A 25,205-nucleotide genomic window follows, 5' to 3' on the forward strand; every position below is an offset into this window, starting at 1 on the left:
TTTCCCACACACACACCTCCTTCCCGCCCGGGGCCTTTCCCTTCATTGTCCTGAAATGGCTAACCCCCATTGGCCACCATGTGGATGTTGACATTAAATCCAACTTGATTAGCAATGTAACTTTCATATATTTGTTTTTCAAGTAGAGTGCACATAGTGTTACAATGAAGTCAGTTTCTTTGAATTTGAAACTCGCACATCTGCCGTGCGAGAACTTTGATAAAAGACATTATTCCCCATCATGCAACACCTCTCAGCTCGCGCGCGTGTGTGTGTGTGTGTGTGTGCCGTGTGTGTGTGTGTGTGTGTGTGTGTGTCCGATTAAATGAATTAGATATGGTCGTCGCATGTGTGTTTGAACTGAGAAAGGAAGGGCATGATGAGAAGAAAAAAAAAAAAAAAGAGAGAAAAAAAAAAGTGGTATCTCGAGCACATTTGCTGTCATGTGATCCGTTCAAACACTGGCCACCACTCCCTGCCACTTCACCATCACAAAAACAAAACAAAACAAAAAAAAGCACTGACAGTATTACCATGGTGTTTATGACCAACAATAAAAATCAGGTATATATATATATATATATATATATATATATATATATATATATATATATATATATATATATATACGTGAATGCTTCCTCAGAGTTACTGATTGATAGTATCATCACTTCTTCGATTAGCTTTATTTGCTCAGAAAGCGACAGGCTACTTCCTGTATTTACCTCAAAACCGAGAAAGCATCACAAATCATTGGTGTGCCACAGTATCTGACGGCGCCGAATCAAGGCTTGTTTAGATAGCCAGACGATATAAAGTTTGTACAAACCTCTGTACATGAGTTACAAATGAGACAAAGAAAACTGTGTCGGTCTTCTTCGGTTTTTATCTGTCTGTCTGTCTGTCTGTCTAGACGCCTGTCTGTCTGTCAAACACACACACACACACACACACACACACACACACACACACACACAGAGAGAGAGAGAGAGAGAGAGAGAGAGAGAGAGAGAGAGAGACAGACAGACAGACAAATACAGAGAAGAGACAGAGATATTAGTGCCCGCACATTTTGCACATTGATAATAGCAGAATGCAATGGCCAGGTGGTCGGGTTGTTGGTTTCTTTGGTTTCTTTTATGGATGAGGCAGAAGTTGTGCTGGTGGTACAGTGTTTAGTGTTTGGTTTTATTTTGTTTTCCGGCAGTGTTCTTGTGTGTGTGTGTGTGTGTGTGTGTGTGTGTGTGTGTGTTTTACATTCCATCTTATTCGATTAAATCACTTGCAGTCGAACAAAGCGCGATGGTGAGATCATCGCTATCGACAGAATATCAGTCAAAGCGTCTGCAATTTCAACCGATCTTCCAATATGTAGAGATCGCTTTTCCGTTGAAACTTGGACTGGACGGAAACGAACAAAGTCTATGTGTAAGAGGGAACTGAGGAACTTGGGTAGGATGAAAATAAAGGAGAATGAAGGAGAGGAAGGTGGGATGGGTATTGAAATGGTTGACAGACAAGGGCGCACCTTCAAACAATCACTCCCCACCACCACCACTACCACTACCACATACATCCAAAAAAAAAAAAAAAAAAAAAAAAAAGAAGAAGAAAAAAAAAAAAAGAAGAAGAAAAGAAAAAAAGAGAGATTTAAAACTACCTTCAGAAAAAGAATATACAAACATCCAAAGAGATGTTAAAAAGTCTGACTGATACAGAAACTGTAATTCGAGATTGAAGTTTTAAGTTATTGTCATAGAATACGTTAATTTCCCAAATGTTATATGGGATACTGTTGGACGAATGGAAAAGATAATACTACTAGTATATGAAAACATTCAACGTGCTTTTTTGACTGATCCACAGAGAAAACAAAGGAAACAAATTCATTTCTCGAGCGTCAGAGTCTTCGTAGTATGGAAATAAGTTGGTGAAGAAACTTTGTATATGTGATAACCCAGTGCTCGAGCGCGTGTGTACACCCCCACCCCCACCCCCCGCCACCCACCCCCTCACCCCCGGAGTCTCTCCCTCTCTCTCTAAGCCTCTCCGTCCCCTCTCTCTCCCTCCAATGTTTATTCTTTACGTCCTCTGTAGTTGCTGTTTTCAGTCGTTTTTTTCACATGGCCTGTTAGGAGGGGAGGGGGGTGGGGGTGCGAAATCAACAACAACAATCACCCCCCCCCCCCTGCTCCCCCCAAAAAACAAACAAACAAACAAACAAAACAAAACAAAACAAAAAAAGGTTGACGAATAAATCATTGCATTGTACGCGGACAGTCACGTCCTGCTTATCCATCTGTCAGCCATTGTTAACTACACTTGATGAAAAAAATTGACAGCATGCGAAATGAAAGTGAATGTAAAGTGAAAGAGAAAATAAAAAAAATTATTAAAAACAACAACAAAAAAAACAAAAAAACAAACAAACAAAAAACAATTTGGAGCAAGGTTGAAGAATGCTTGTGATGCTTATCTTCTAATGTAGTATCCGTGAGGGTCTGGTTTCGATTCCTGGTTTCGCCCTTTCCCCCAAATCTGGAAAATCAAATTGAGAGTCTTGTCATTCGGATGAAACGATGAACCGAAGTCCCTGCATGCCGTGTGCAGCACGCACTTGGCGCGTTGAGAAAGAACCCACGGCAACATCAGTGTTGTCCTCTGACAAAATTCTGTGGAATAAGCCCCCTCTGATAAGTACACAAATATACGCATGACGTACCAGAGCGTTATGCTGCTGGTCAGGCATCTGCTTAGCGGATGTGATGTAGCGCATGTGGAATTGTCCGAACGCAGTGACGCCTCTTGAGAAACTAAAACTGGGAGCGAAATAGCGTTTGAACTGAGAAAAAAAAAAAAAAAAAAAAAGGACTAATTTCAGCTTCTTCTTTTTTTTTCTTCTTTTTTTCCAATTCAGTCAAATCCCAGATCGGCCCTGACATGTTTTTGTTTTTTGTTTGTTTTATAGGTGTTAGTTAAAACTTTGTTCACTTTGGGATTTAACGTCCACACCCAGGGTGACATCGCCGATGGCCGGGGTTAGCCATCACAGGAAAGTATGTGGGGGGAGAACGCCGTAGGGGGAGGGAAGCGTTCGACTGAGTGAGTGGTGGGTGTGCGGCTGCGAGGACCCAAGACTGCACTGTCGGAAACCACCACAAGACAACACAGCACGAAGATGGACAGCGTAAAACCAATATAGTTTTAGTGGTGTCAGTGACTTGAACTAAAAAAAATGTTGACTGTAAGCTCGGCGCTCCGACAACCATGCAGGTGCCCCATGAAGGTGACGTCCCCTTAAATTGGACGGTCAGTTCCAAAATCTCTTTCCCACGGCCGTGCGCTGAGCCGCCGAGGCTAATTTCGAAGGGTGTTGGTTCAATTCCCCGGTAGGGCTCCCAAAATAACCTTTTGCATTCTCCGTCGTGGTGTTGTCAGTCGGTGCTGAATTAGATAGCCGGGGGGGGGGGGGGGGAGGGGGGGGGTGCCGTGTGAGTGTGGGGATAACATTCTTTTGTTTGGGTGACTTTTGTTCAGTTGTTCTTGTGTTTTTTTCTCCTTTGTCAGTTATTTTTGTAGCAACTTTATTTTGTTGTTATGTCAGTCACATTCTACTTCAATAGAACATCGTTGAAAACACGTTACCACTTCCATGGTCAAATCATATATATACATTAAAAAAAAAATTTAAAAGTTACATCTCTGCCTTTAGCATGTCGCCTTATTTTCGCTCAAAAGCTTCGGGTCAGCCCTACGGTTATACTACTTTATGACCACCGTGGTTGCCCGCCAAAGAACTTCTCAACCAGTTGACAGACATCTCGGTGACACGACACCAGCCAGGTTAATTTTCTGAGGTATTTCAACGCTGAAGGGCCCGAGAAAATTTTGTTTAGCCACAGGTCCATCACGTGCAGGTCCTGTCGGGTACCTGTTACGCATTTTCTCTCTGACGTCTGTCCAGCCGCAAGTCATGTGGTTGCCGGCCTATAAAAGCCGAGCTTGGCAAGCGTCAAACTACACTCTTCCACTGGAGTCAATTTTCAGTAGAAGGTCATATCGTCACTGAGTCGTGAGTATTCCTGGACAGCGGGTGAGTCCCAGTTTTTTGTGTCCCCCCCTCACTGTTTGTTGTCACAGAATGTTGCTGTCTTTTTATTCTAACAAATCAACACATCTAAGATTTAGTATGCATATCTTATACCTAGTCACAGTGTTCTTGTCTTTTTATTTCAAAAGCACCGGTATAGGCCTACCTCTGACTCCGACAGCATGTTGCCCAATTTTCGATTAAGATTTTTACGTTGTCGGCGGGGTCAGCCCGAACGTTGGTTATACTGTTTGATGACAACAGCAGTTCCCTTCCCAATGCAACTACTCAACCTGCTGACAGACGTAAAATTGACCGATACTGCGACTTGTCGTCTCGATATAGGCCAATATAAGCATATGTGTGCCTCACAGATGCATGAAGCCATCACTCAGTCGGCGGAATTACACATGCGCATACACACTGGCACGCAACTAACAGACTTACAGATACACAAACACACACACTGATCGCGGCAGGCGCACACACTCACACATTACGTTATCTCACTGACAAACTGCAAATAGAGCACACCGCGGCATACCGTTGTGCAGCTGTACTCGCACCTTTCACAATCCACACACACATCTATATCCAACCCACCCACCCTCAACACCCCCGGCCTCCACCCGTGTATCCCCCCCAGCTTACTGTAATCCACATGCACACCCGGCCGGCACGCGCACGTAGTACGCGTGCGGGCGCACACACACCAGCTTCCACAACACTGATAAATACGCACACACGTACGGAATGCGCACAAAGTTTTAAAGTGAATGTGTGCAATGCTTTTTTATGTTTTCGCGTGTTTCACGTTTACTTTTGCTTTTTCAGTAATGTTTAGTATTTCCGTGTTCGGTGATTGTCCACGTTTGTTTCACTTGCCACTGACACCTGACGCAAGTCCTCTTAATGAGATAAAAAAAAATGTTATCTTTTCTCATCTTATACTGACGTGCTTCCGGCCATGACATATACTGCACTCACACCGCCACCACACATTGCCACAGTTTTGCCACTGTTTTTGCCAAGAGAGAGACGGAGAGAGAGAGCCTGAGAGAGAGAAAGGGGGGGGGGGGACGAAAAATAAACTAATTAAAATAACGGTAAATAAAAGGCCATAGTGAACGCAATTAGCATGATTTTCATCAGTGTTAAAAAAAAAAAAGGAAGATGAAAGAAATAAAGAATGAAAACCAAAAGTGATTCTCTGCATTTTATGCCAGGGAGTCAGAAAATCAAGGATGTAGGTATACTCGGTTGGAGACCATGGTATGCCGTGCACCAACTCACATCTGTCACTGATGATGTGGGCACTATACTACATTGTCACCCAATCATTGTCACGTCACAGTGCGGACTGAGCGAAACGGCGAATTCACTGCGACATAGACCTGACTAAAATAATATGACTTTTACCGGGAATACTGATTATACCTGTAGTAATTCCGAAAATGGTTATGGCAAACGGATCTACATATCTAAGCCACTGAAAAACGATACTTATAATTATTATCATCATCATTAGCATTGAATTCGGCTTAAAAGGACGAGTGTTAGCACGTCAGTGACTAGCCTGAGCAGACTTGCTCTCAATCGTTTCACTGAAATCGGTTACCATGAGCGTACCGGACGGCAAGCCCGAATGTGATTGACTGCCCACTGTTCCTAATTATGTGTCACTGACTATCTCAGTCAAAACAGCCAGGAGAGAGAGAGAGAGAGAGAGAGAGAGAGAGAGAGAGGGGGGGTATGGCAAAGGAGATTGTGGTGTGAAAAAAATGTAACTCTAATGCCGGTGTGTCCACAAAGTCACACTTCTTCGTATGCTTACTAATCTCATATGATACAACTGAGATACTATTGAAAGACCGTGGCCATCTTTTGACGGACCCCGCCGGCAGCGGTATCACAATCAAAACTGAAAAAAAACAAAAACCAAAACTGAAACAAAACAAAAAAAACTTCATATTTATGTTACTCAGTTAAATTGCATGCGGGCGGACCCCAGTGCATGTCCATCGAATGGAATTATCCGTTAGTGGTTTTCCCGCTGAATTTCCTATTTCCCGTCCCCAGTATTACTGATGACTGACTCCACTTTTCATTCTTTCAGCACTGAGTTCGATCGGTATAATAATCCGTATTAAAACAAACCCGGCCTGGCCGTGGGCACAGGACTGAATCACGATTGGGGGTACTGAGGAATGTGTACTCCTGGTGGAGGCTATTATTTGAGTATATATAGAAAAAAAGCGGTATATAGCTTCAATCCTTTAGTCAGTACAGTTGTCAAGTTATTTCTTTTGCCGTTTTCAGTTCAAGTTGTTTTAGAACTCAGTGTCCGGCACATTATCAATAATTCTGTTTCACTGACTACAGCCATTAAGATTTGGGAGGAAAGACAAATCCGGTGTGATTCCTCGACCATTATCACGGAAGTTGAAAAAAAAAGGGAAAAAAAAAAAAGCAGTGTTAAAATCGTCATGATGAAGCACAGAACGCCGAGTATAATTATGATGTACTATCTAGCCGTTATTGAGTCAGTAGACTGATCTCTCTCTCTCTCTCTCACACACACACTGACGACACACACACACACGGCACACACTGACTAACGTGCGCGCACAGGGTTTTCCGCTTTTCCTCTTTTTTTTTTCTTCACTTTCTTCTGCTTCTCTCCTTTGCTTTACGTTCTGTGATTCAAGTGTTGTGATTCATGTGTCAGGTTTAATTCAGATCAGTCGTGAGTCATGATCGAACCCCCCCTGCCATTTTCTTCTTCATTGACGGACCCCCCTTCCCTCACCCGTCCTCACTCTTCCTTCGCACCCACTACCCTCTTTGTTTTTCAGTTTTGGAAAGGTTCTCGCCGCCGGCTAAGTTTTTCAGTGTTGTCATTTTCCTAATTCTATTGACACAGTATTTACGTCGCACACGGGTTTCCATGCAGTATGTGTTTATCGTTAGTTTGCTTTTTGTAAAGTATTTAAAAAAAAAAATCGCAACAGTTTGATGTCACGGTAGCACAAAATACCGAGTCAAGTTATCACTGCGGCTCGATATCCTCCATTTATGAGAGAATAGTTTGGGACAGAATCAAGCTGAGAATTAAAGAACTGACTGGACAAACAAAGCGGAAAAAGCTAGCCCAGCTAGTGAACAGCTGAAGCACAACTTCAACAAGGAAGTGATATCGCGTCAGTTTTAGGCCTGGTGCGGCACGTTGAGATACGCCATTCCACAATGCTGGCAGAGCAAGAACCGGCACATCTGCGCATGCGCCAAAGCAGTGTTTGGAAAATGGGGAAAAATGCGAACGCACTGTTGTATTCGTCTCGGCAGCAGACGACACAACCCAAAATTGTAAGTACACCGTTGGCTTATTTATATGAAAACTGAAAAGCTGCCTCTCATATACGTATATACACTCAGGGTTGATAGTAGCTCGTGCGATCGTGACAATTTATCTTAGCTTTTTATGAGTTTTCTTCGGGCTTTTTTTTTTCTTTTTTTTTTTCCATCACTCGATCTCTCGCATCCTGGCATGCGTGATGATGACTGGGAGCGTGAGAAGAGTCGGACGGAATGGGTCAGTATCAGCAAGGCAGCGGTCAACATAAAGAGAAATGATGAATCAGAAAGCGTTCGATTGATTGCGAAGATGGCATGATTTTGTAAGAAGGATCAGGATGATTAGCTGTTGAACGTGAGGCAACAGCAAATTGTTGATACTTAGAAGCACGGCATCCCTCGACGGTGCCGATCGAAGTGGCAGAACTCGGAACAAAATGAACAAGCTGAGATACAAGAAACGTAACACAAAACACTCTTACATACACGAACTGCTTTCCAGATATGAAATGTGGACTAAACTTGGATTATTAAAATGTACGAGGAAGAGAATGGTCTTTTTTTTTCCTAATTTTTGACTCACTTGTGTAAACAAAGTAAGTCTATGTTTTAACCCGGTGTTCGGTTGTCTCTGTGTGTGTGTGTGTGTGTCTGTGTGTCCTTGGTAAACTTTAACATTGACATTTTCTCTGCAAATACTTTGTCAGTGGACACCAAATTTGGCATAAAAATAGGAAAAATTCAGTTCTTTGCAGTAATCTTGTTTAAAACAATATTGCACCTCTGGGATGGGCACAAAAAAATAATAAAAGAAGCCTAATTATATGCAAACTGCATTTACTGTTATATTTATATTTTTTGTATTCTCTAATTCTAAACTTGGCACTTTGACCTCTTATTCTGACACAACAACAAGAGGAGTCATTATTATCATTTTTTGTTCAAACAGGAACTTCTTTTGCTAAGCATGGAATTTTTATTTATTTTGCAAACGTTTTGGTGCAGATAGTAAAAAAGGGAAATTACTCTGTAATTAATGCTAGGGGACGTAATGTATCACAAGTGAGTCTTGAAGGCCTTGCCTCTCTTTTTTTTATTTTTATTTTATTTTTTTTTTAAATTAATGTTGCTGCAGTGCGTAACTTTAAACAAACAAACATATATGATAAAAAATATACACTGTTTGACCGTCGGTTGCCGTGTGGTCAAAACATTTGACTTTCAACCTGATGGTGGTGTTCGAATCCCAGTGGAGGCGCATGGTGGGTTATGAAGCTTGCAGACCAATTCATCCTATCTCATACTTGATACTATGTGCAGACTTCAGGTTCAGGTTAGGGGCGATGCCAAGCATCGTAGCCTTGCGGCTTTATACGCCCCGTCAGTTTTCGTTTTTGTTGTTGTTTTTTAGGTTAGGCACTCCCAAGCGCAGGCTCACCTTTGACCATCATAGTCATTGTTTTCTTTATGATAGTGTGGTCATACTTGCACCAAGTCACCTCATACCCTCAAGTTCTTGCTTTATGGGAAGGGAGCGTAAGATATTTTAGCCTTTCTTCATGAGAAAAATCCTTTATTTCATGGACTAATTTTGTTGCTTGCCTTTGTACACCTTCGGTTGCAGCAGATTGAATCTTCCAGTTTGGGAACCAAACCGTGTTTGCATATTCTAATATAGGTCTTATCAATGCTTTATATAGTCTTTAAAATGTACTGCTGTCAAGAAATGTGAAGGTATGCTTGATAATACCAATTCTCTGATTTGCCTTATTTATTATGCATGCAATATAATATATGCTTGTCAAAGAGTAGGTTTTTATCAAAAATAATACCTGAATCATTTTCTTCTTTACAGTTTTCAACAAACTCTTTAGGTCTAATATTTGTACCCTCTTGGTTTTGGTATTGATTGTTTTCGTCTGTCCATTCCACTAGTGAATCTGTGTCTCTTTGCAATATTTGGTATACTAAAGGGGATTTGTATATTTTAGTGTCATCAGCAGATATTGTGCTATTTGCTGATTGTGCTATTTGCTGATTGTGGAAGATCATTTATAAATACAGTAAAAAGAATTGGTCCCAGTATACTGCCTTGGGGGATTTCACTCAGGACATCCACACCACTTGATTGAGATCTACCATCCTTAACTTTCTGTGATCTGTTACAAAGGAATTTTTCTATCCAATGAAGTATTTTACCTGTGATTTCATAGGATTCTAATTTTATCGATAACCTTTTATTTGGCACTGAATCAAAAGCTTTTTTAAAATCAAGGTATAATACATCAATGTTACCACCATTATCAAGTAACCTAGTGAAATCTTCCATTAGTTCAAGTAACTGAGTTACGCATGGTCTTGCTGGTGCCTTTATCTAATTTGCCTCCTCTGCTGTTCTGATGGTCATCATCAGACACGACTATCACACATACATAATGTGTGTTGTACAGGATGGTGGGACATTTACACATAATGATAATTGATATGTAATTTCATTTAATTTTCTTTCATGTAATTTGTTTCAGTGTTATCATTTTATCATATCCCTAAAAACACATTTTGGCTGCCTAAATGGTGGGTTAAAAATGGGCTTGCACATAAATACTCACAGATGCCAGCAAGTATATTATTGGTGGGACTTGCAGTTCATGAACAAAGAAGAAGAGAAGAAGAAGATTACATTACCAGCGCAGTTATTGCTATTTAATACAAATAATATTCATCAAAGGAAACAATAGACTGAATAGAATTATAGATTGAGCTATAATAAGAAACAACAAATGATAATGCACTGTCATTTTCAGCATTGGTATTTCTGAAACTATTACATTCTAAAACTTCAAAAACTCAGCATGTACACAATGTTTCAATTCTTGAAGAAAAAAAAAGTATATGGTGTGATGAATATTTCTTCACACTCATTATTTCATGATTTAGACCATGGGCATGTTCTGGATGCAGATCTTTTGGGTGAGAACCAAGGCACAATTGAAAAAGGTATACATAGTAAAGTTCAGAAGAAAACTCCACACCCATATATATGTGTGTGTGTGTGTGTGTATATATATATATATATATATATATATATATATATATATATATATTGTAAAGGCTGGGAGAACTGGTGGTGCAGTACCAAAATCATTTACAGTTCATATACATACATGTGCCTGCACAGTTGCACGCACACACACACACACACACACACACACACACACACACACACAGAGACACACACACACTCTGTGACATAGAATCGCACAAAATATGTATGTTAGTATTGTGTACAAAGATACACATTGGTGTGTCAGAATTTTATGTGGACAATTAGGCATTTACACTTATCAAAATGTAAAACTGAAGTGCACGCAGCTCTAAAATATACCAGAGCAGAGGGAGCACTGAAGACATTTTTTTTTTTTTACCAGAGGAGTTCACTGAAGACATTTTTCATTTGCATATGAAGATGCACCATTTTTCATTATCATTAGTCTGCATGAAGATATGCCTGGTCTGTTGGTCTGCCTTTGCTTATATGTGGTTTTATGTTAGCAGTAAATTTTACCAAAATCACAAGCAGGCTACAAGATACATTCAAGTTGGCTTTTTATTTGTATGACTCGTCTACCCCTATCTTTTAGGCAGATGTACTCTGATGTTTGTAATGCTAGATGATGGCTATGATTCATTTTTCCATATCCCACTAAATACTAACAATTAACATGGATTTGGGGATCTAATGTACATATTTAATCTTCTGTATTTACACACAGATGTGCGCATGCACGCACGCACGCACACACACACACACACACACACACACACACACACACACACACACACACACATGTATATGTAGATTTTTTTAATTGAAAAGATTAAGGCACAACAGGTCTTCACATACCTTGACCATGGAAAACAAAATAAAAAACAAAACAAAAACAACAACAAAATCAACTCGGAAGAATTTTGTATGTAAACTAAGCCAACCAGATAGCATTATTGTGATATTTGAACCCAGGTCTCTCAAACTGAAAGTCTAAATACTCTCACTGATCCACCATCACTGAGTTGTAATTAAATGATAGTAAGCAGTGAAAAGCCCAACACTGGGCTTTTATTTAAGCTTACAGTTTACAGTTGGGTCAATAGCAAAGAGAGAACTGTATGATTGATGGCTTCTGCAATGCAGGGGGAATTCATTCACAGCTTAGTCTTTTGTGAAGGAAAATGACTCTTAAACTAGGAGACAAGATTGCATTGTATTACTGCTGTTCACGGCCTTTGGGGAGTTGGCTATTGGGGACCATCCTAGCGCCGACTGGCCTGTTACTTGGGCAAGACAATCTCCGCTTTTATCAAACCGTTGCCTAGAATTTGGAACAGTTGCTTCTTCTGCTGTTCTGATGGCCATAGTGATAGTTGGATATGATTATGAGACTACTTTCTTTGTTTATTAGTTAAAAAGAGAAGAAAAGACCCAGTGACTCTGATTTGATTTCACTGAAGTAATACACCAAATATTATTTCAAAAAGTGTGGCTGACTTTACACATATATATAGGAAATAGAAAGGAAAACAATGACAGACAGAGGGAGTGAAATTGAAGTGAAAGTGGCAAAAGAGTTGGGAAGGCTATTTCATATGAAAGGTGGTGAAAATAAGGGGCAGCAGTGAAACTTGTAACAGATGTGTACTTATAGATGATCATATGCTAGCATTTTCATCCTTTTATTGCCATGCTCTGATCACAGAAAAAAAAGCAAATAAAAACTTGCTCATCATTTCATATGAATGGTGGAGAAAATAGAGGGCAACCGTGAAACTTGCAGAATAGGTGCACTTAAAGATGACCACATACAAGCATTTTCACCCATATCTTATATTGCCAGGTTTTGATCGCACAAAAGAACTTACAAAACAAAAACTTGATTATCATTCAGCAGGGGAAGCAGTTCTTGGTACTATATTCACTGAAACAGCAGTCCAGTTGTTTTTCTCTGCCTCTATCACTACTAACTCCTCCCCTCTGCCGTCCATCTGCCCAGCAGCCAACCACGGTAGTCGCGTCAAACCCGTTTCTCACCTGGCTTCTGAGACGGGAATAATACGGGGGATTTTAACGAGTTGGTGTCTGTTCACTTCACGGTTGATTTAGAATCCCCGGCAGGTCTCAGTCATCGACAACTGAGGTAGGTGTTAGTGTCTGTGGTCTAGTGGACCGAACTTCTCATTCAAGTCGTCTGGGCCACAAAGTCTCTTCTCTTGTGTACTTCGGCATAGTATCAGTTTTCAGCGTTTGAGACCGAGTGACGAGTGACAACTGACACACACACACACACACACACACATGTGTGTGTGTGTGTGTGTGTGTGTCTCCCAGCTTTAAGAAAGTGAAAAGGACTTAATGGTGCGTAATTTTCGAATGAAAATATGCATGCGTGGTTTTACTGTGGCACGAGCGTGCATCGAGTTACGAAGAAAAGTTTTCAGGTTTTGCGTTGCGTGGTTATACGAAATCGATTGTGCGTAATTTTTAATTAAATGGAACGTTCAGTGCAGCAAGGTGTGTCGAGAAATTTCATACACTTTATTTTTGTTAAAATTCTATAGTCAATAACTTGTGTAATCAAGTGTACTGGAGATCAAGTTGTAGCAATCTGGCTATTTTGTGACTCATTCAGTGGTTTAATGTCAGATAGTTTTTAAATTCGGTTGGAAGAGTACTGTACATGTCATATTTTAAATCTGAAAAAAACAAAAACAACCATTTTTAGTCGGCAGTGTTTCAGATGGGCATTATTTAAACTGTAAAATATTATGTATACCTGTGTTTATTTACTCTTTGAGTTAGAGTTAAGTATACATGTGTGGTTCGTCCGTCGGGATCGACGAGGACCATCTAGTCATCCTGGGTGTGGGTGGGTTTGGCTCTGTGGGTGCGCAGATGACTGGTCAGGCCAATCCGCGCCCGAAAGGTTCTGACACAGTGTGGACAGGGGATGGTGGCGGCTGTCGGGGACTTGCTGGCACTGCTTTTCCTGGCCTGTCTGCGTTGCTCTGCTGCAGCGATTCTGTTGGCCTCACAGGATTTGGCGCCTTTGTGGACAGCTGAACGCCACTTTGGTCTGTCCATTGCATTCAGCTCCCATGTGTCGTGGCTGATGTTGAAGGCCTTCAGAGAAGCTTTCAGAGTGTCGTTGAAGCGCTTCTTTTGGCCTCCATGGGAGCGCTTGCCATGTTGGAGTTCGCCGTACAGCAGTTTCTTGGGGAGCCGGTGGTCTGGCATGCGAACTACATGGCCTGCCCAGCGCAGCTGGGCCTGCATCAAGATGGTGTACTGAGATGCTGGGCAAGTTTGCACGAGTGAGCACCTCTGTGTCAGGGATCTTCTCTTGCCACTTTATGCCGAGAAGTTTTCTGAGGCTGGTGGTGTGGAAGTGGTTCAGCTTTTTGGCGTGGCGTTTGTAGACCGTCCATGATTCACATCCATAGAGCAGTGTGGTGAGAACTATGGCCTTGTATACTTTGAGCTTCGTCTCCAGGGTGATGCCTCTCCTGTTCCAAACGTTCTTATGGAGTCTGCCGAAGGCAGCGCTGGCTTTGGCGAGTCTGGCATTCACCTCGTCGTCGATGACAACTGTGCGAGAGAGTGTACTGCCCAGGTATGTGAACTTGTCCACCGCGTTCAGTCGTTGCTCGTTGATGAAGATGTTTGGTTCAACGTAAGGCTTTCCTGGAGCTGGCTGGTGCATCGCCTCAGTCTTCTTTGTGTTGATTGTGAGGCCAAAGTTGTCACAGGCAGCAGAGAAGTTGTCGACACTGTGCTGCATGTCAGCTTCGGAGGCAGCGTTGAGAGCGCAGTCATCAGCAAACAGGAAGTCGTTGACGGTATCTGTCCTCACCTTGGTTTTTGCTTGAAGCCTCCTGAGGCTAAAGAGTGAGCCATCTGTGCGGTACCTGATGCCAATGCAAGTATACATATGAAGTAGAGAAACGCATCACACAATTTGCATAGCGGAAACATAAAGAGGTAGCAATCGTCCAGCGGTAAATTTGCAAATGTTTATTCATTTTAAACAACTATGAAGAGTGGTAACTCTCGCAATTTACAAGATACACAACTTTAAGTCAATGCTGCTTAGAATGCTGCGGATTCAGCTAACACACACGGAAATAGAAAGTACATTTGAGCAAATCCAGACACTTCCTCAGAAAAGGAAGCTCCAGGCTTGTCCTTATACCAATCACTTGACACATACACACAGCAGGAATGCCCTAAGAAATGTGCAAACACAAACGCGTTTATTCAAGACTGGCCTTTTATTTGATTTATTTACTTTCATTGGTGTTTTTAATTCTGCTTTGTATGAACACAGAACGATAGAAGTGTTTTTCGAAAATGTCGCTGAGCTGTTTATGACTTTAGACAGCAATTACAAAGATGATGGAATTCTGATTTTTTTTCCAAGCGAAAGTAACACTGCAGATTTAGAACCATGCTCACACAGATTGGTCTCATGATAGAACAGTGGCAGAGGGGGAGTGGGGTGGGGTGGGGTGGGGTGTGTGCTTGAAGCGGGGGTCGATGTGGACATGGTTTTAAACGTGTAAGCATATTATTGTTGCTGATACTCAGAATGTCCAAAATAATATTAGCGAAAATTTGACGACCACACAATTTAAAACAAAGTTTAGTAATGTGTAAATGTTTAAGCGATGCACCCCAGTTCTCACTACAACTAATTGTTGCAATGTTGGTCCAGATAGTGGTACAAATGTATTTGTTCAGTAGAAAACAAATGTTCAACCAACTGACATGAATTCAACCAACCAACCGAACACTGAATATAGCCAGTATGAAGTAAAGAAACAACAACGCAGTAGGAGGTAACTGTCAGTTAACACCAGTCAACCAAGTTTACCAGTCAACCAGACAGCAACAAGGAACTACTGCAGACGATCACCCAAGAAGCCAAAGTAGACCTCTTGTTAATTCATGGTTCACTCCCGTGGAAGACCACCTTCGCTGATCGATACTCCTCGGTGACAGCGTAAATGTATGACGGTTTCTCCTCTTAAGATGGCTCTGCATGGTTTTCAACCTCGCATCCCCGTAGTTACGTGGCGGCAAGATGATGCGTGTTCGTACGTCAGATGACAGATTGGACTTGGGCCAGGATTTTTTTTTTTTTTTCCCCGTCGCCCCCCGTTCGACCTCTCAGGTTTTCGTTGCCCGAGCAGGTCGGTGCACTCTGTCCGTTATAGTTGTATTGGTGGTAACAGGCGATGCAGGCGTGGGCGGACTGGCAGTTACTGCCAACGAAATGCTCTGAAAGAAGCATGGGTGAACGCTGATGTGAATTTAAAAATAATGTGTTTTGCCTGGTGTTAACGAAGGAAAGACTACATTCATTATTTTAGATCTTGGTGTAATCAGTTTCACTTTTAAGCCTGTCCTTTCTTGAAGTTGATATGTTAAGAAAATTCATAGGACTTCTCAGGAAAATACGCGGTTCAGTACAGACTGCAGTAGTCGGGATAGCGTATAGTTTGTGGGTGATCAGGATAGCGTTCAGCGGATGGACAGTCTTTATGTTCTAAACATACCAAAGAAAGAATACTGAATATCAAAAAGCCTGTGCATAGAACATTGTGTGTGTGTGTGTGTGTGTGTGTGTGTGTGTGTGTGTGTGTTGTAAACACGCAGCTGTTTGAATTGTGGGGAGAAAAAACAGAATACTATCAGTGAGGAAATTTCTAAGAACACCTCTCTCACTCTCTCTCTCAGCCCCCCCCCCCCCCCCCCCCCCCCCCCCTCCTCCCTTCTTTAAAAACAACAACATAAAAACAAAACAAAAAACTGCAAAGCAAACAAGCGAAATAAGCTCAAGAGATCACTCTGTAACCACAGTTTTTACCTGGCAGTCTTACTTCACAAACATCTGTCGGTCGGCCCTGATCAAATCTTTTTGCTTTGGACCTGCAGTACGACTGCCAGCCGAATATGTTGGCGATGACATGAACACAGTAGCATGTGTTATGGTGTATGGTCGACTACTAGCCGTGTCCATCGGAGACCGGATCTCCGTTAGTGCTCATTGAATGCGTGCCTGGCCCCATTTCCAGACAAAGCTGATTGTGTGCATTGTAATAATGCTCGTTAAGTTTGCGCTCAACGTCGTACACGCAGCAGTCAGTGACTTTGTTGCGTTGGCGGCAGAACCAGAACGTAACTGCATTTTTATTTTTATTTTTTTTATTAACCCTCAAAGTGCTGGATATAATAAAACATACTTACAGAAATCATGCTTAAAACAAAGGGATAGTTTGCCTCCGCTACCTGTGCTCTGATTTGGGGCATTTGTATGCTTATCAGTAAGAATAAATAGGTAAACCTATACATTTTTGGAAAGTAGAGTGAATGAAGAATCAGATAAAAGCAAGAAAAAGGCTGTACCTTGTAAGTAGTTGGAGATATTCCACAGGATATAAACAACAAATTTTGCAAACTTGTTTTCCAAAAACGTCAACCACAATGTTTATAGGTATTTTCACATCTTTTACAGAGTCAAAATCTCAAAATTGGCATTAAACTGTGCAGAAAATGTTCTGGCTGCAGAATCATGAAATGAATATAACTGAAACAATGAAATTATAAGCACTGTATTATTTGTTTGAGACACACCCACCGACGCCACGCACGCGCACATCTACAATACTTTATGCAATCACAGGCAAAAACAGAAATAAATGTTTTCTTTTAGCTCATGTTGCTTTCAAAAGCAGCAAGAATGCTTTAAATCAAAATAATTTCCAGTTTTCTAGCTTGATTTGGTCAAGAAATCGCAATAGACCCATGCCTAACCCACTTTACCACCCCTCCCCACCCCCATCACCCACCCCCCCAGTTTTTGTGGCTGGAGACACAAAACAGAATGAACAACAAGCAAGCCAGCATGCCCAAGTGTCAAAATAACAAAGCCGTTTTCACCAGAATCCCTGTCAGCAAATGAATCATCACTAGTGACAAGGTCACTCATTTCCTGAGCTTTGTCAACTTCAGTGTCACTCATTGTTTACAAAAAATACGAAGATCTGGACTTATAAACTCGGTCAAAGTTTGTGCAAACACAAGCAGGGAGGCAGTAACACCAGAACGAGGCAGTTTTACGAAGGCTGCCGAGCATAGCCGTACGATGTCGGACCTTATGTAAACAGAGCCACGATCGTGGCCCATCGCACTTTACCGGGAAAGCCACGATCGTGGCTCATCGCGCTCTCCGGGTTAAGGGTTAGGACAGAATTATTTGAAGTTTTCAGTTTAGTTAGGAGAGATAGAGAGAGAGAGAGAGAGAGAGAGAGATGAAAACATGTGACACGGTAGTTATGTCGTTTGAGGTCTGTCTTCCAACACTCTCGCCAAACTTTTGTTTGCGCAGTTTTCTCTCTCTCTCTCTCTCTCTCTCTCTCACACACGGACGCACACACACACACACACACACACACACAGAGGATAGGCAAGATCTACCAGATCGCCTGAATTGCATGCTTCACGAGAAAATTGCTCGTGTGAACTGTGCCTTTGACAGAACCCCCAGTGCGCATCATGCTTGTTCAATTTCGTTCGTTTGCTGTTGATAGAAGCTGTTGTATTGTTGACTTCAGCTTTTATGTTAGGTTTAGTTCTGTGACCGGACAGGGATTGCACTCACGACTACTCTGTTCATCGAACACTACCGTCATTCCCGTATCGGCTCTCCGTCGCCAAAATGGGGGGAAAAAAGAAAGTGCGAATATCAAAAACGCGGTGGCGTTGAACTGGTCGTATATCTCGAATGGCCCGTGAAACACGAATGCAAGACTTAGATGATACTGGCAGTCTTTACTGTAGCTGTCTTTACCGTCACTGGTACGTGTCTGAGATGCTTTCGGTGTGTGTGTGTGTGTGTGTGTGAGAGAGAGAGAGAGAGAGAGAGAGAGAGAGGGGGCGGAGGGGTGGGGGGGATGGGTGTATGCGTGTGACGATATCAAATGTTAATGTTTCCAGTTTTTGTTTTGTTTTTGTTTTTTTGTTGTTGTTGTTGGTTGGTTGGTTGTTTTTCTGCTCATATTCTGCAAGGAAAGTTGAAGCTGAGCACGGTGTGATGGCCAAATAGACTAAACCCACCACAGCGGTTTTTTTTAACATTTTGATTTATATCCAGTTTAAACAGTCTCCCCACTCCCTTTAAAAAATGGCATTGTGCATTCTTATAAATTATTGGAGCTTTTAGGTAAACGCGTATTTGAGAAAGGTGCGTCTTTTGGCTGTTGGCCCTGACACTTCGACATGGAACTTTCACACTGAGGCTCGCTGACAGCAGATTGCTCTCACACCAAATCGGGTCAGAGCGTTTTGGCAGTTCGCCCTGTGCTGTAATGACGTTACGCAGTGACTGTCTTCAATGAAACGGCCGGAGGCTGAGCACCAGAATGGCCTTCGCCACCGCGCCCCCTCTCATTGTTAAAGTCCACTGCCACTGTCTGGGGTTCAGTTACTGGTGGCGGGCTTTCGCCATGGACCTTCTGGGCAAACGCCAATCAGATTGCAGACTCCTCCCCATCTCCCTTCCTCACCCTCTTTACCCGTGAAGGGAGCAGTACAAAGGGATAGTACGTGTTGCCGACGAGACGGGTGATAGTTGATGGTTTCAGATCGACAGTCCGGGAGCGGGAAGCCGCTGACACTGAAGATGCCGGGCGATAACACGACAGTGAGTGTTCGTGTGTTTGAAGATACCGCCTCTTTTTACGCCCCTGGGGAACGGAGACCGACGCCTCAGTGGATCGTTAAGAAGTTAACGATAAGCAAGTCGTGGAAGACCTGCTCTTACAGTAGAAAAGCACAACTTTTTGCTACTTAAAATCGACAAGAGCACTTTTCCCCCTTTCTTTTCCTATATATATATTATTATTATTATTAAAGAATAAACAAAGCCCACCATTTTTCTCTCCTTAAAATAGACAAGTTCATAACTTCTGCTCCTTAAAATAAAGACGAACGACTTGAAACACTGAGTGCTGCGTAGCGTTACCATGACCTCATGTTTTTGTACACAGGTTAAGCAAACTCGGAAATACCAAAGAAAGTTTTACTGAGCTCTCCTTATGAAGTTTCCTGTTTGTTATTCTGCATTTTGTACTTTGTGTGCTGGCTGGTGCGTTTGGTTTGGAGTTTTGTGACATCTTGGAACAGCGGTTTGTGTGTGTGTGTGTGTGTGTGTGTGTGTGTGTGTTTATTTTACAACCGCTCAGTGCATATTCAGATTTATTTCAGTGGTGATTATCGCTTGGAGAGAAAATAATTTGTTGTGAACAGTTTACAGTATTGAAATCATGTTTGAGGTTCAAGAAATCATGTTTGAGGGTCAAGAAATCATGTTTGAGGGTCAAGGTTAAACCAAAGGAGCGTTACCCTAGATCTGTGATTTGGGTTTGCTTTGCTTCTGTTCACCTTGCAAATGTGTGTGATGTACCAATTTTCCTTTGGCGGTTTTTCATTTGAACACATTTGTGTGAATTTATTGTCATTTTGATTGCTTTTGTTCAAGTTGAGATTTTTATGACAAGTGTGTGTAGCTGAGATTCAAATAAGAACGAGCCTCTTAGACCACAATAACTTCTGACTTGCCGCTCGGCTGCGTTACACCGGTCATGGCAGCTACAACATGGATGTAGTCTTAGCATTCATTTTTATCACAGTATGCACAGTCACATGTGTGAGTGCAATTTGCTGCCGGTTATGTTGCGGAGGTGTGGCTTTGCATTAATTTTATCACCGTATGCACAATCACATGTGTGCGTGCAATTTGCTGTTATGTTGCAGAGGTGTGGCTGTACATTGTTGAGAAAGCAGTCAAACATCGTATTATATCTCCTTAGGGGCGCTTCAAACTGTATCGGTCATATGTTGTTCATTTGGACACCGAAGTACATTGCTGCGCTGGCCAAGAACTTTACTGTCAGTGAGGCGTTGGTCCTGCTGTTGGTGGTCGGATTCATGGAGTAATTAGCAGTATTTTCTTTCCCGTTGATGAAGCATTTGAAAATAATTGACACACGTATGCGGAGCTGCCCCCCTAACCCCCCCCCCCCCCCAAAAAAAAAAACAAAAAACCCAAAAAAAAAACAGTATCCCCCGGCCCCCTTCTACCCCCCCCCCTCCCCCCCAAAAAAGGCAGAATGCTACGTGACTGTGTAACTTGTGGCTACTATACTGCGAACAGCCAAAGAAGCTGTAACTGAAGAACTACTTGAACCTGAAGGAAGGACCGCCTGTGCTCATCGTCCTCGCCACTCGTATACTGGACCGCCAGCGCGCTCGCGATGAATAAGAAACACGTCTCAGCCCTCAGCTCCTCTGTTCAGCTGTTTACCCTTGAAGGCGCTGTGGTGGTGTTTTCTAACCTGCCCTGCGAGCAGTCGGTGACAGATAGCCAGAGGTTCACGAATCTCGCTTCACACCTTATCGGACGTCAAAGTTGACGTTTCTGATGACAAGTTTTCTGCAGTTCACACGGGAAACTCGCCCGCCTGTCCCGGTATCCAGAAGCATCACTTGAACACCGCCACTTGATATCCAGACTGCAGATGGCCTTGTTCTTGTACTGGTCAGCAACCCCGAAAACGGAGTGTGGCTGCCAACATGGCGGGGTAAAAACGGTCATACTCGTAAAAGCTCACTAGTGTACATACGGGTGAACGTGGGAGTTGCAGCCCACGAACTTGGTCAGCAAGTTGTAGCATTTTCTTGCTGATACGTACCTGTCAAATGATCATAGTCTGACCATGCCACAAAGTACTATTGGCACGTTCTCACCCATTCACACACACACGCGCACGAACTGAAAAAACAACACATCCACACCCACTCCCACAGCGAGTAAAGAGAGAAAGAGAGAGGAGAGAGGGAGCGGCGAGCAAAGCTTTTGTGTCTAGTAGCAGCAGCTTCATTTGCAACAACACAGCAGTTGCATTATCAGTTGCAGAATAGACAGTGGCAGAAACAGCAACAGCAGCAGCGGGGTTTACCCCAGCAGATGTTTGAAGTACCGTAGCGTTTAGTTGAGGCAGCAGCACTGTTGCAACCGAAGGTCATACTCTGTACGCACATCTGAGCCCAAGATACCAGCCAGGCCATTGCGTGGTAGTGAGACAGAGAAGAGAGCTCTCGTGCTGAAAGTGCACACCCATCACTGTGTGTATCTGATCAGCATGGGGTAAGCAGCGATGTATCACACGGGTGAAATCGTGGATTTCTACCCTATGTACGGCCATGGTGCCTTCCGTCCCACACATATTTTGGTGACTGGCTGTTCATAGACGGTGCATTTTTTTCCTTTTCTTTTTTCTGGTGGTTCACCCTTCCAGATCTTTATCATACGTTTTCCGGTCAGCATCCCCCCGCCACCCCCCCCCCCCCCCCCGACCCCCCTTGTTTTCCACCTTGTTTGTCATATTGCTGGCGCTTGACAGAATTAGGGGACCGATTAGTATCATTAAATATGATACACCCGTGGAGGTTTCGGTCCATTAAAGCCAGTGATTTGCTATCTGTTGCGCCTGTCTCATTATTCTGTTGCTAAGATCGAGGTCATCTTGGCCCATCAACGCTTTCTTTTTCTTTTTGCAGTCGTAGGTCAGTCTCTTTAGCCATGTTCTGTGAATTGTCGGTCAGTCCCTTTTCAGTTTGGACATATTCTGTTATTCATTGTCGGCGGCCAGTCGCTTTAGACGCGTTCTGTTAGTAATTTTTGACTGATTAGTCGCATAAAGCGTGTTCTGTAAATCATTGTTGGTCAGTCTCTTGAGCCCTGCTCATTTTGTCATTGCTGGTCAATGTCTGTGAAAGGGCACACATGTTCAAAGAAATGGAGAAACGCCGGAAACAGAACGACCACATGCGTAAACACACATACGCGCGTTTGCACATCAAATTCTTTGATTAAAAATTTTTTTCATTGCACTGTTATTGACTTGACTAGCTCTCACGAAAACACGTGCACGCCGCGTTCGTGTAATTCTCACTCACATCACTTTTCGCGCGCACACTAGGCAAAGTATTCGGGTACACAGCTTGTTACAACACAAAAGGTTGTGATTGCCAGTTTGACGTCAGTGATTACGGTGAAAGCTTTTGTGGCAGCTCAGACGCATTGATAGCCTGGAGGAGTGGAAGCGGCGAGACAGAGGGGGTGGGTGAACTGTCCATGGGAAGGATCTTGTCTCTCAGACAAACAGATTGAAATCAACAACGAAGCTGCTGCTGCTGGGATGAAAGACGACTTGTCGCTTGTCTGGGTCATGCAGGGAGGGACAAGACGCTACAGGGACGGACGCGGTGAAAAGTGGACCTTTCCGCGTGGATCTTCCTTTGAAAACCGAAACAGCATTCTGTGTGCATATGTGATAAACCTACCGCAGTTTCTGTTTACATCGAGTGAAATTTCCTGCACGAAAAGAATAGGAAAAGCTGCTTTCTATAAAGAATGGCCAAAACCAGTGTTTGAATGAAGAGCTTTCTGCGGATGGTAAGGTATACATTACAGACTGTGATAACGTCCTTTCGGTTGTGTTCTAATTAAGCTAATTAAACACCGAAATACATCGTTTGGCCGCATCAGTGATTGAGTTGGGATTTGTCAGCGTGAAACGTGGGCGTGTGGCTGCACGCCTGCCTTGTGTGAAACATCAGTTCTATCCATGTGACTGTAAGTCGATATTATGAAGCCTCACGTTCTTGCTTTTTATAAACATTTCTTCCCTTCCACTCTTCTGTGTGACTGGCAGGGTGAGCGTCCATGCCTTGTGAAAACTACTCATTCCGCCTTGAGGGGGTAAAAATGTGGATATTGCCATTCTTTCAGTAATTGCTTGTTTATTATTCATTCGGAAGATTTATCGGTGTGTCTGTCCATGTTTCAGATTCCCTCGATGTTTCAGTCTCTGATGTATTTCTGTTAACTGTAGGATGTCTGTCGTCTTCAATCCACTATCTCGTTTTGGTTTTTTGATTACTCATGCTATTTATCAGGCAAATGCTTCTGCGCTACCCCCCAGCATACACAAAAGCACACACACACAGACACACATGTCTATATCAGCCACGGGTATTATTTGTCCAGGTTTGTGGACCAGTGAGAGTTTATTCCGTTTGTTTTGAGCAGTGTTGAATGGTGACGATGCTGACAGTTTGGCGAAGTGGTAACAAGTTTTTGTTGTCACGTTGTAGTAGTAGTTGTTGTTATTATTATAACTATTAATATTATTAACATTATTATTATTATCATCGTCATCATCATCATCGTCCTCATCAGCACTGTTATCGTTATTACCAATTTATTGTCATTTTAACAATCAACGACTCGGTAGCCGCTCAGTTCACAACATGCCATGGCAACAGTTGCCGTGGTGTGCGCTGGGGCATTGCCCCGATGAAAGATGGATGCCCCTTGTCAGCAGTGTTGCGTGATGCTGTGCACGGCCGGATCTTATTCTGTCACTGCGCCAGGAAAGACGGATCGCCGGCTCTGTCCAATTACAGCTTGTCCTTGTTGTCTAAGATATCGCGAGGCTAAATTCCTCCGGCCACCAAACCCAACAACAGTTCTCACGAATTTCCCCAGATGAATATGAATAACCTTGACCTTTTAGGGGATGGTGATGCTGTGTTGGGAGGGAGTGGTGGGGGAGGGGAGAGATGCCGTTTGGACTCTCCGGTTTCATCCCCCCAGCCCCACCGCTCGTCTCAAGGTAAAATAGATTTACCTTGAATCATGAGCATGAAAACGTTATCGTGAATTTTCCTAACGTGAGTTGTGACCAGTCTTGGTTGTTTTTCTTTGTTTTGTTTTTTTATCGTGAGGTAGAAGTGGAAAATCCACAAGCTTCCAGTGTTTGTGCAACTGCTGTGGATTATGGCTTGAAATGGTGGATCCAAATTTCATGAATTGTGTGATAAATCTGCAGATGAAAACCTTGGATAACCGCAACAAATAAGAATTGGTGTTCAGTCAACACGAAACTCATGTCAGTTCAAAGGATGTCAGTTCTGATCATCTGACAACATTTTGGATACCTTGTATGTCTTGCCGAAATCTTGCTTTGGGCCAGATTGTCAGTTAGTCGAAAGAGCCATGATGTGGGAGATGTCCTAAGAGCCCGAATCGACAGTTGAGCATTGTCTGCGACAGTCATGACGACTTAATTAAAACAACTTCACCATATACAGGAGTATCCGATGTCTGACGTATATGTGTGTGTTCTGTTTTCCACCCGACTAACGTATATAACGACCAGTAGAACGGAATGATAACACACTTTTGTCGAGGTGTTTGCCCGCCATCTTTCTTACCCAATTTTCACAATGACAGTCATTTCGAGAGCACTACAGACTCTTTTCATGGAGTTTTTCCATGCAGACAGCCTAGATACAAAGGTTAAAACATCAGAAGCAAGCCTATTGATCAGCTGTCCATACAGCAGCTTCGACATAATATAGAACCAGACTTAATGAAAAGTCGGCATTTCCCCCCCAAAATGACAAAGGCTATCGTAGCGATTTCTTCCAGACGTGCTCTGGTGCTGACTGATCGTGTTGCGCTGAAAATTTTTTTTTTCAAACATTTCTTCCAAACCAGTGTCACAGTGCCGAGTCGTGTAACAAGTCGACTCATCGGTCCAAGGCTATAGACACTTGCTGACTGTCTCCCGGATGGTC

The 25,205-nt window shown here is 42.7% G+C and overlaps 1 protein-coding gene across 3 annotated transcripts in view; it reads left to right on the top strand.

The window, feature by feature from the left end:
• The first annotated feature begins 7,271 nt into the window (after nt 1-7,271).
• LOC143288092 (sodium-driven chloride bicarbonate exchanger-like) overlaps nt 7,272-25,205 on the top strand; it is a 67,818-nt gene continuing 49,884 nt past the window's right edge. The window contains exon 1 of one of the 3 annotated variants that reach the window (XM_076596377.1): nt 7,272-7,456. The gene's annotated coding sequence lies outside the window, so the exon portion shown is untranslated. Of the gene's footprint in view, nt 7,457-22,192; nt 23,197-25,205 lie in introns of those variants that run through there. The other 2 variants (XM_076596393.1, XM_076596386.1) reach the window with 2 other exon arrangements.

This window comes from Babylonia areolata, chromosome 1 (assembly GCF_041734735.1).
Source record: "Babylonia areolata isolate BAREFJ2019XMU chromosome 1, ASM4173473v1, whole genome shotgun sequence".
Taxonomy (NCBI): Eukaryota; Metazoa; Mollusca; class Gastropoda; order Neogastropoda; family Buccinidae; genus Babylonia; species Babylonia areolata.